Source organism: Pteropus alecto, unplaced genomic scaffold (genome assembly GCF_000325575.1).
Source record: "Pteropus alecto unplaced genomic scaffold, ASM32557v1 scaffold548, whole genome shotgun sequence".
Taxonomy (NCBI): domain Eukaryota; kingdom Metazoa; phylum Chordata; class Mammalia; order Chiroptera; family Pteropodidae; genus Pteropus; species Pteropus alecto.
The window spans coordinates 308,040-317,411 of NW_006441138.1; the positions used below are offsets into that span (position 1 = coordinate 308,040).

At 38.4% G+C, this 9,372-nt stretch overlaps 1 pseudogene; it reads right to left on the reverse strand.

Annotated features, from left to right (window-relative positions):
• Positions 1-484: 484 nt before the first annotated feature.
• Positions 485-5,330, reverse strand: LOC102898458 (annotated as a pseudogene).
• Between the last annotated feature and the right edge of the window lie 4,042 nt (positions 5,331-9,372).

Sequence of the window (9,372 nt, forward strand, 5' to 3'; positions counted from 1 at the left end):
CTGACCTGTGGTAGCTCTTATGTGCAGATCCCATGCTCAGATGTGCTGGTGTGCAGTTTGGGTGTTTTTGTTCAGTTTTAGATGTTCAGCTTATTGTTTAAACACCTTTAAAGGTATATTGAGAAAAACTAGGCTTTAAGAAACAAACAAATAAAAAACACATTTGTTATTACCAAAAAAGACATCTTTAGGTAAAAGTAATAAAAACCCCGTGCTGCATAGATAGTGCAGATAGTTCTAGTTATCTGGTGAACAGCAGAAAACAAGCACTGGAAGTTTTCAGTTCCAATCTTTTGCTCATTTCTCATTGCTGAAATTTCGTATTCATTTCTCCTTGTTGGATGGCTAAACCAGATGATGGTATAGATGGCAAGACGGCATTAACTCAGCCCTGCCCTGCTTAGCCTTCCAGTGGATGAATTCTAAGGGGGCCAATGGGCTGCTTTTGTCTCTGCCATTTTGTGGTTTAGGGTTTCCTGGGCAATCAGGTCAGTAATAAGAGTGAATAGGGGTACCAATGTTGAGGTGGCTGCTGACCTTGGGTCTCATCTCCTTGATTTTCCTTATATTCTTCGTTACTATCCTCTCTAAACTGTCTTCAGTGAGGAGGGCCCCACGGAATCATGGTCTATAGCTCCATATACATATTCTGTCTCACAGACCTACTTTGTTCTCCTTCACCCTGGTTGTCAGCACCCTCCATCACTTGTCTCTGCACAGGAGGGTTGGAATACAGTGGTGGAAGCTCACAGAGTCTCCGAGTATAGTAAAATGGTAACTGTGCCGCTGGTAAGGCTGCTGCTGTTGGGCCTGGCCTTTGAGAACACTTTCCAATTCTTTCTTTTTCGCCCCCAGTCTCACTACTCTGGTAATTCTGCTGGCAACTGTGTGGAGGACCCCTGCGACCTGGATAGGGTCTATAATGGCTACAGTCTCCCACATGTTTATTGCCTTGCACTGGAGCTCCATCAGGGCTTGTAACATTTGCTGCCTCTGCACTCTTTGTTCTTCAACAACATCAAACTCCACAGTCTTAACACTGTAAAGATACTTCCCAGGGTTGTTTTTTATGGCAATTTGGTGTACATATACATTTTCCTTGGTGTCATTCCTGTTGATGAAATCATATCCGTGTTCATATTTAATCATTTTATCGTTCCCCAAATCTTCCTTGCAATGACCTTTTTGTCCTCACCAGCAGGTGCCGCCAATGTGAGGACAACCTTAGGGTCCAGGCTTGGTGTGGCCAGCGCTGGGGGCCAGGTGGCTGGGGGTCCCCGCCGCTGCTGGGTCTGGGCCTCTCTGCTCGTGGTTGCGGTGATGGTGACTGGGCCGGCTTCCGCAGATGTTGCTCCTCCCCAGTGTGATGGTAACTAGGCCGGTGGCGGTGAGGTTGCTCAGGGCTCCATGGCATCTGTGCTCTGCTTCCGCTACCAATTGAACTTAAAATTTCATTTTAAGAATAACTTTTAAATATTGAATATTTGTGGTATTATCTTTCAATTTTAAAAGTTTTTTATTAACATTTTTGTGTTAAAATTCTTTTATTTTAATGTTTTTTATTATCAAATGTTTGACTTGGAAATATTTTTTACATATTATTGAAATATATAATTTTATCACCAGATATAATACTAAACAATTTATTTGTTATATCTTTTTAGTAGAAAATCTCTAAAACTTTAGTTTTAGAAAAATTATTATAGTTAACTATTATTTTGAAATTGTAAAGTATTATGAAAACTACAGTGTACTATGATTTTAGGAATTCCTGAGCATTCCAGAGAACTTTGATGTCTCATTCTCAGATGCTAAAGAGTCATATCCCTAAGATTGTTGTATTTTATGAATTTAGAAAACACTAAGAAATTTAACTATTTTAACTCTTAGTTTTATAATAAATGAAAATTTACTTCAGGGTCCAAGTGAGAAGAGAGATATGAATATAAATGAATATAATGATTTCTAATTTCTTGAATTCAACGATTAAGCAAATGTTATTCACACTCACCAGACTACCACACACTAACAGATTCATTTCATTTATTTGTTCCTTCAGCTAACAAATTGTGTTTACTCTATGCCAAGCACTGATCTAGACTCAGAATGCAGGACTGAACCAAAGAGAAAACACTTTTGTCCTGGATGGGAAGAATGACGATAAAAATAAGCAAATAAGGATGAAACATAGTTCCTGGTATATTTTGGCAAACACAATGAAGAAATGTTAAGTTTCTGCCATTTGCTGTCTGTCCACAATTGGGAAAAGTAAACAAAGTCAGAATAGGCTCTGAGACTGTACTTCACTGTCAAAACCCTTTATGGATGCAATCTGCATTTCTCAAACTACTAGACCTACACACACACAAGTGTGTTTAGGGTGGAAACTGGAATTTGTCTCTGAGGCAGATTTGTCTCTTTGTGTTCTGGGATAGACCTGATGATAAATTTTTCCAAAGATCTTTTTTTCTGTTCTCTTTCTCTTCCCACCCCCTTCTTCTCTTCTCTTCCTCCTACTTCTTTTTTCTTCTGTGCTGTTTTTTTCTTTACACTTTATTATAATTAGTTTCCTCATGCTATGATGTCCCTAGCATGTATTCCACTTTATCCAATATGTGGGAATCTACCAAATGCTGGTCAGTCCTATTCTACTTTTAGGTAAAAAGTATGAAAAGATCTTTTCATTCTCAAGAACTCCATATGTGTATGTGTATTTGTCTTCATATTTATTGGCAATCTCAGTCTCTTGAGGTGCATATTGTGATTTAATCATATTCCTCAGTGTATCAACTGATAAACTTTTAACTTTCTCTTATTTGGCATTCATTTTTAGATCATTAATCAAATACTAAATAAGTCCTAAGAAATATTGGGATTTGCCATTTCAGAAGTCACTGTTACTATCATTTTTGTTCATCTCTTGCTGTATTTGGTGGCATAACTCAATGGTTTATAGTTATTCATTGGTATTATGCATTTGATAAATCTATTCACAGATCTCTTGGTTCAGACTTATTAAAGACTCTTATCGTAGTTATAAACATTTTTATTAACATTTTTATGTTAATAGTCTTATAGTAGTTAATAACTACTCTTATCGTAGTTATTAACATTTTTATTAACATTTTTGTGAGAGGTCAATGACTTACATTTTTAAGCTTAGATTACAAAAAATTTTCCCAAGCATAATGTGGTATGCTGCAAAATAAGGCCAAATGTTTCCATGATCTTCATATGTAGGCCCTAATGTAATATTCCTGCTCCTCCCAGCAAAAGATGGGGACTTTGTGTTGACCAAAGGAGTGCAACAGAGTGATTATAAAGCTATAAAAGGCCTTTAAGCTTCCAATGTTGCCCTCTTGGAACCTAGCTGCCACTTGAGAACATTCAGTCTAGCCTGCTGGAGAGGCTATGGGAAAGAGAACAGGGGCCTCACCACCCACAGCCCCAGCCAACTGTCAGATATCTGAGTAAAGCTATCTGCTATGAGCCAGCCCCCAGCAGAACTGCCAAGTGACTGCAAGTGCATGAGAGACCTGTCCACTTAGCTCAGCTGTGACCAAATTGCCAACCTAAGAGTTGGGGGGAAATACATAGTTGTTTTAAATATTGAGTTCGGGGGGGCTGGTACACAGCAAGAGATAATGAATACAGAATTTAGTTCTTGAAAGTAGGAGACTGCTATATCAAAAATTGAAAATATATGATCTTTGCTTTAGAAACAAGTGATAACCCAAGCCTAGAGAAGCAATGAAAAAATTGTTAACCAAAAATGAAAAACTTGTGCGGAAATTGTTATTGAAGGCTAAAAATGGGTAACTTATATTATTTAGTTATAGAACAATTGTGTCCCAGGATAACTTAGATGGTAGGAAAAGTGCCTAATAAAACATGTGGATCTGGTGAAGGAGCTCTGTAGGCAGGATGTTGAAAAGATGAATTAGGTGTTTCTAGCTGCATGTGATATGATAACTGAATGAGAAATACAAACTAAAGAAGGGAATTTTCAGCTTTCAAGCAGAATTTAGAAGAAATATTGTATGCCTAATGTTAAGGGTGTAGTTCTGGGCAAAGATACGCTAACGGCCAACTTCTGTTTCTATAATCTGCTTGCTTGTTTGATGATTAACTAGGGTGTGGTTAATCTGCTTGCTTGTTTGATGTTAACTAGGGTGTGGCTAGGCTTTATAAACTGCCTCTTTTGGGAGCTTGAGGCTGATCTCCTAGAACCCTGTGTGGTAGAGAGTCAGTTGCGGCCGGCTAATAAAGGCTCATAATTCATCTCAATTGGCTCTGTGGGTCTTAGAATTGATCGCGCCACAACACCTAAGACTGGCTGAATTGAAAAATTAAATTGCTTTTCATCTCCTGTTTCTCTAGTCTGCAAATAATTCTCATTGTGAAAAATAGCCACTGGATAAGGATCAAGTCAAAGATATAGCTATAAGACCCTTATGTACAACAGTGATTCTCAAACTTGAGCATGCATCAAAATTACCTGAAGAGCTTGTTAAAACACATGGTCCTTCCTTTTTTCTTGAGAGATTCAGATTTAGTAATTTTAGGACATAGCCCACACATTACATTTCTAGCAAGTTCCCAGGTGATGCTGCAGACCTGGAGACCACCCTTTGTGAGGCATTGACCTAGACAGATATCATTTTGTGACAATTAGACCTGCTAAGCTAGACAAAATGGCTTCTGAGAATCTTAACAATGCTGTCTTGCAAAAGCCCGACATGTCTCAAATAGAGAAGGATAAGTCTTAAAAGTTAAAGATGTAGGTTTTGGAGCATTAAGTTAACCCAAGTAAGATTCTAAAGAAACTTAGAAAAAATAAAGAGACGTGCATTGGTAAATCTCGAATGGCTGGAATTAAAAGGGACAGAGACACTTAAACATGAAAACAGTTCTCTGGACACCCAACTTTCTGTAGGCAGGAAGTGATGGAGAAAGCTTTACAGCCCAAAACATAATTTTTTAAAAAAGTAAAGATGACATCTCAGAGGCTAAAGCAGAAAAATAAAAATAAAATAACAGACTGATTAATTGGGGGACAACTTTTAGGGAGCAAAACTGAGAACATTCAAGAAACACTCTCTACTCCTAGAGAAGTGGGCACTGGCCACATGTCTGGGCTATGTTTCAAAATTTCTATAGGCTAATGACAGCTTTAGGCCCCTATTTCTCCCCATTTTGAATAGGAATTTTTCTCTCTTTAACTCATCGTTGCACATGCTTAGAGAGCTGATAACTTGTCTTATTGATTCCTGGTCTCTAGATCAAGAAGGAATTTATCTAAGGAACTGTACCTGTAGAGCTTCAATCATATCTGACCCTGATGCAGAGCAGAGATTCTCAACTTAAGTCAAATGCTGTAGCTGGGACAGGGCTTATAGGGTCTCTGGGATAATATAAACATTTTAAATACAGAAGTAACATGAATAATTTAGGATAGATGACAGATTGTAGTAGATTGCAAAATATGATCAGAAGTTCCTCCAATTCCTATACACCAACCACCTTCCATTCAAGGTAAAGTTTGTTTCTTCATCTCCTTGGATTTGAGCCAAGTTTGTGACTTGCTTAGATCAATAGAATGCCATGGAAATGTTGTGGACCATCCAAGCAGACATCTTCAGAGACTATGCCTTCCTCTTTTGCCTTTTTGGAACATAGATGTCATGAAAGCAAGTCTGAACTAACCCCAGAGAAGCCTCATAGGGGAGAATTCAGGCCTTTTAAATTGCTTTTGAAGATTAAAAGAAGGATGACTAAAGTTATGATGTTTCACCAAACTCCTTTCTATTGTAATTTAGATGATAGAAATTAAAATTAGAATAGTTGGTACATATTTAGAGATACACTGAGATATACCATGTCTATGTGCATTATATACAAAAGATACAGAAATTGTAAGGTCATAATAACTCCTGTTACATATAGTTTTTCTGTAGTTTTCTTTGGAAATAGAGCATATCTAATAAAAGCCATCATAATTTCATCAAAAATAAAGTGGTCAAGTCCAGAAGAGAAATGATATGTTATCCATGACATCATATAAGCAAGTCTCAAATTCATATTTGACAATACTTCCAATTTGGTTTAAAGGTATACTTCCAATTCAGCTTAGAGGTACCTTTTCCATTTTTCATTCACTTCAGCAAGTATTTACTGACAACCTACTATGTACAAGGTTCTATACTAGAAGCTGTGGACAGAGCAGTAAACAAAACAGACAAAAATGCCTGTCTTAAAGGAGCTTAGACTTATAGTGAGCAAGAAAGATAATGAATAACATAATAAGAAAAAGAAAGAATATCTTGGAAAGTAATAAGTGCTTAGGTGAAAATATAAAATAGAGAAGCAGATAGAAAACGTTTGAGAGATAGTGGTTAAAATTAAGGTTAGTGTTTTCTTTCAGGAAGGCATTAATTAGAAGTTGATTTTGATACAAACACCTAAAAGGAAATGATGGAAGGTTGTGAAGATATTAAAGGGCAAACAATGTGAAAAGACCTTGAATGTAAACATGTGGAGTGTTAGAGTAATAGCATGAGGTAGGTTGAACAAAGATGATGTAGTGGTTGAGATCAGAAAAATGAAGAGAATGGGGTGGCTTTCAAAGCTATAGTTAGGATTTTGGCTTTTGCTCTAAATAAGCTGGGAAGCCATTGGAGAATTTTGAAAATAGGAGTTACATGATGTAACTTATGATTTTTCATATGATCACTGTAGCTGTTGCATTGAGAATAGACTGAGGGTTCTGATGGAATAAGACAGGGGAGAGGTAGTTGAGGTTAGTACCATGGTGACAATGAAGGAGTGGTACCAAGAGATCAGGTTCAGGATATGGTATGAAGACAGACCTGTAGGATTTGCTGATTGATCCAATGCAGAGCATAATAGAATGAGAAGAGTCAATAATGATTCCAAGATCCATTTAAACATTCTGGGAAACATGGCAGAGGGAGAGACCTCCTCAGATCTCTCTCCTTGAAACAACAATAAGCTGAACATCTAAAACTGAAAAAAAAAAAAAAAACCACCCAAACTACACACCAGCACATCTGAGTGTGGGATCTGTGCATAAGAGCTACCACAAGTCAGAACACTGTGTTGGGCGGTGGATGGGAGAAATAAAGAAGCTGCCTCTCGCAGCTGCCAGAGCTCCCTGTAGGAGGAGGGGGAAGGGAAAAGGAGCGGCAAGTTTCCTGAACAGCTCTGCCCGGGGAAAGCTGTGAGCTCCTTGCGGCCTCCCGGCAGCAGGCCCAATCATCAGGGCAGAAGGCAAAGAAGTGGGATAGCAGAAAAACAACAGTTGATTTTTACCGGCCGCGGTTGCAAAATCAAGGCTGAGCTTCAGCCCCAAACCCCCACCAAGAATGCCCCTCCTGCCATACCCTCTGAGACTGAACACCGTGGAACCCCAGGGGAATCTGAGCAAATGCTGCGGAGACTAAAGCTGCTTCTCGCAGACTCTGGAGCTTCCTGAAGAAGGAGGAGGAGGGGAGAAAGTGCGGCAAATTCATTGAACAGCCCTGCCTGTGAGTGCCACGTAGCTGACAGCAGGGCCTAGTCATTAGGGCAGAAAGCAGAGAAGCAAGACGGGACCTCAGAGAAAACAACAGTTGATTTTTACAGCCTCCGGTTGAAAAACCGAGGCTGAGCCATAGCCCCCAACTCCCAACCCAAAGGGCCCCTCCCCCCATACCCTCTGAGATCCAGCACTGCAGAGCCCCAGGGGAATCGGAGCAAACACTGCCAAGACTTTCACTGATACTGACAGGGACTGAAACTGAGGGTAGTGAGCATGATTAAATATCAACAAGAAAATTAAAAAGGCATTATTTAGGCTTTATATAAAGCAGGGATCCAAGACTTAGACTCCACCTACTGGAAACCAAAAGAAAAGCACTTTCTTTGCAGTGGGCTAAAGAGAGACTTTTATATAATAAATCTTCTTTCTGAAAAAACAGCAAATACATTTCCATTAATGCCCAGGTGGAGAAGTAGTCCATTAAACACCATGAACAACCAAGGTGACAAGCTATCTCAGAAAGAAAGAAAAAAAATATCCAGAAAATAAGCTTACAGACATAGAAGTATGCGACTTAAATGACAGAGAAGTCAGGATGGTACTTCAGAAAAGAACTCAGTGAGTTTCGAAACGAGTCATATCAGCAGTTTCAGAAAATACAAAATCAGCTAGATGAGTAGAGCAAGGAGATTGAAACCCTCAAAAAGAACCAAATAGAACTTCTGGAGGTAAACACACACCACACACACACACTGCAAGAGATGAAAAATGAAATAGCAAGCTTGGGAAATAGAGTCGACCAAATTGAGGAAAGGGTCAGTGATATCGAAGACAGAAATCTAGAAATTAATCAGAATGAAGAAGAGAGAAACCAAAGAATGAAAAATAATGAAAGAGAAATACAAGAACTAGCTGATACCATCAGGAGAGGAAACATAAGAATAATGGACATTATCGAAGGCGAAGAAAAGGAGCAGACTCGAAAGCCTTTTTAGACAAATAATTGACGAGAATTTCTCAACTGGAGCTGGAGCTTGGAATTCAAAAAGTCAACAGAACACCCAATTATTTTAACCCCAAAAGGCCTTCACCAAGACACATTGTATTAAAATTGTCAAAAATCAATGACAAAGACAGAATTCTCAGGGCAGCCAGGGAGAAGAAAATGGTAACTTATAAAGGAAAACCCATTAGATTATCATCGGACTTCTCAGCACAGACATTACAAGCCAGAAAGGAATGGAATCAAATATTTAAACTATTAAGTGAAAGGAACTACCAGCCTTGAATAATGTATCCAGCTAAGCTCTCCTTTAAATATGAAAGAGAAATTAAGACCTTTCCAGACATAGAGAAATTGAGGGAATTCTCTACTACGAGGCCTGTATTACAAGAAATACTGACAGGGGTCAGTTCATCTAAAACAAAATGACAAACAAACGAAAACAAAAGCATAATTAGACTAGCAGGCAGATAGAAGCAGAAGAGTGCAAACCTTATTAAGAACAGGGCATTATAAGCTTAAATAATAAGAAGAGAATTGTTATAACAAGACAGTAATGAATGTTCAGCATACATAGGAACAAACTGAGACAACAATGACTGAAAATGGGGGGATTCAAAGATCCAAATTTGCAAAGAGACTGGAGATAAGGCACGTGCAGAAGAAAAGGGACGACTGTATATATATATAACCATCCTTTACATATTTATAATGGTAACACACACCAAAGATTCAGAATCGAAGCATATAACATAAAACAAGAAGGATCAGAGGGAGAACCCACAAAACCCAACCAAAATTAAAAAAAAAAAAAAAAAAAAGAAACACC